Below are 3,456 nucleotides of genomic sequence, written 5' to 3' on the forward strand. Positions count from 1 at the left end.
GAAAACAGTATGGCGATTCCTCAAGGATCTAGAACTAGATGTACCATATGACCCAGCCATCCCATTACTGGGGATATACCCAAAGGATTATAAATCATGCTGCTATAAAGACACATGCACACGTATGTTCATTGCAGCACTATTCACAATAGCAAAGACTTGGAATCAACCCAAATGTCCATCAGTGACAGACTGGATTAAGAAAATGTGGCACATATACACCATGGAATACTATGCAGCCATAAAAAAGGATGAGTTTGTGTCCTTTGTAGGGACATGGATGCAGCTGGAAACCATCATTCTCAGCAAACTATCACAAGAACAGAAAACCAAACACCGCATGTTCTCACTCATAGGTGGGAACTGAACAATGAGATCACTTGGACTCGGGAAGGGGGACATCACACACTGGGGCCTATTATGGGGAGGGGGAAGGGGGGAGGGATTGCATTGGGAGTTATACCTGATGTAAATGACGAGTAGTTGGGTGCTGACGAGTTGATGGGTGCAGCACAGCAACATGGCACAAGTATATATATGTAACAAACCTGCACGTTATGCACATGTACCCTAGAACTTAAAGTATAATAATAATAATAAAAAATAAAATAAAATTAATTCAGAAAAAGAAAAAAAAAAGAAGCAGGGTTATCAATGGAACATGTGTCATGATGAAAGAAACTGTCACAGGTCTTGACCTCAGAGACACAGCACTGAAGAGGGGCTGGGACCAGGGAGAGCCAAGAACTCTAGCAGCAGGAGTTCCTGGAACTTTAGTATCCCAGCAGTATACATTATTCTCAGTGTCTGCTTCTCTTTGCCTAATACTGACTAAATTCTCACCTCTCCTCTGTTTGTCTTATAGTCTTTTAGCCTCTGCTAACCAGTAATTTGTGCTTTCACATAAATTAGTCTTGTTGGGACTCTAGTAATCTCTCTTCACTTTCAATACACATCACGGGCTCTTTTGTCTTCTGTTTTTAAATTTAATTTCCCCCCAAAAAAAGTCTGGCTTGCCTAACTCATCTCTTTATACCAAATAATGTTCTGTGTCCTTGGCTCTCAAACATCCTTGGACCAGTTGCCCAATGCTAACCCAATAAGCTGTGGCCAGGAGAAGGTTGATTCTCATGTACTCCCAACTGTGACCACCCATAACTGTTCTTGAATAGAGGTGTGGCCATGGCAGTGTCCCTTTAGAGAAGACTATGGGGCAGTTCAGGAGTTATTATTGTCATGACTAGTGAACAGAATAAGGGAAAGAACCCACAAAACCCAGTTCTCCTTCCACTATACCACAGAGCGTCCTAGTGCTTGAACAGATATAAACATTCTGATTTTAAACCCTTGCCAGATATAATTTATGGCCATTAAAGATAAGCAAACTACTTGTAAGACAGCAGGCATCTCTAACAAGCCCAGAGAAAGGGACAAGCAACATTGGGCCTGTTAAGGGTAAGAAGTGGACAGTCTCCATGGGGTAAGCCTTGTCAAGACTGGTTGCTAAAATATTTAGTCATTCTGTACCAGCCAGTAAATAGCAGAAGTTACTGACCCTATAATTCTTAATGTCATTACTCTTATCCAGTGACAGCCACAGTGGATTAATTGGGCTAGAAGAAGGACTAGTAGACTGAGATATCAACAGGGAAGGAGCAGGAAGGATAATACAATGCCCTTCTGCAACCTATAGCTGCCCAGCACTGAACTAGGGTAACAAGCAATCATAAAGGTAGGTGGCACTGATGATAGCATTGCTTGGGAGTGGAAGGGATGACACCACCCATATGAGAATCATTGGCATCCACATATTACCTGCCTGCCCAATGAGTTTCAATTTATTAGGTTAGTGCAAAAGTAATTTGCCATTACTCCTAATGGCAAAAGCCACAATTACTTTTGCACCAACCTAATAATTGGGGAAGTTGTTGGAAGGGTTCAATGTCATTTCTTGTTTTAAATCATGGCCTAGATTTGGGCACTATTTAGCAAGCGAAAATGCATGCAACAACAACAAAAAAATCACACTGATAATATCTAAAAATCAACAAAATTTTAGAACTCATTAGGAAGATTCATGAACAATTTGTGCTACTAAATAAATAATTTAATTTCCTTAGAGGATAAAAGAAATGTGTTTTTAATTATTGACATGTGTTGATTTATAATTAATTAATGGGAGGTATATCTCAAAGCACTTATCTTTTTATATTAATATGCCCTTCTAGAAAATATAAAACATTAGCAAGGTGCAACTTTTATACATTTCCTGAATGTGTGAATAGTTCCAGAAAAAGTCCAAGGATTAACTTTTATTCAATCAGCTTGCATCACATATTCATCTCTGAACCAATCACTCTGCTCTAAGGGGTGGCTATGTTGATTAGTCGGGCCTGAGTCATTTGACCACTCCAGAGCCAATGGATGAAGTCACTTCAGTAGAACCATAGACTGAGATAATAGCAAAGGCATTTTTTTTCCAAAGTATATCAGAATAGAAAATGGTTGTTGAGCAACAGATCCCCAACATAACTTTGCAAAACAAAAAAAAAAAATGACTTTATTTATGTTGCAAGGAATGGGCATTTATCAGGCAATAGACCCACGTCATTGGTTTGTGACCACAGATGCCCTTAATGTTTAAAGCTGAAATCTATATAAATCTCTGCACATTAGCTACAAAATTCTTATCATATACAACATAAATGCATAAAATTCACAAACTGGAAAGACCTCAAGTTCATTTGTTCCAAATCCCATGTCTTGCAACTAAGAAAGCTAATATACAGAGAGTCTGACTCATCAAAGTCACATACATCATGGCTTGATAGAAATCCAGCTTTCTCCTTGCCTCTTAGTGAGTTAAATGGCGTAGGTGTGAACTCAAATGACTGTAATACAATGATGAGAACAGCAAGCACCATTAGAAAGGTACAAATAAAGTCCTCCAAGAATTCAAATACAATAATCATCTTTGAGAAAGAGGCAGGCCATGCATTTCATCTAGATAGCTCAAACTTACACCACTGGATGTGCAAACCTATTTTTTATATCACTTTATGTAAATTTTTGAAAACTATATTAAATTCTTACCTGCTTTTTTAAAATAGCAACCACTGAACATAATTTGGCCTTTTTGATAACTGTGCTATCATTATGAATCACTAGCACTGCATTATTATGTGAAACACACGCAGTTCTGAATCTGTTTCTTTAATTTTCTGCTTCTTCATTCCTTATCTGTGAACTATTACTTCATAGCTGCCAGTTTGCTTGCTTCTAACATTTTCTCTGACTTTCTAATGTGCTACTTTTAATCTCCTTTGAGCTGAGAAACCAAAAAACCCACAATTATTATGACCTCTGTTAAGTAAAAATAAACAATCTCTAAGTGAGAGCACATAAGCCTGTAAGAAGGAAAGTCCATGACTTTAGTCTGGGGACACAGGAGCTATT

This window comes from Macaca thibetana, chromosome 2, assembly GCF_024542745.1.
Source record: "Macaca thibetana thibetana isolate TM-01 chromosome 2, ASM2454274v1, whole genome shotgun sequence".
Classification (NCBI taxonomy): Eukaryota; Metazoa; Chordata; class Mammalia; order Primates; family Cercopithecidae; genus Macaca; species Macaca thibetana.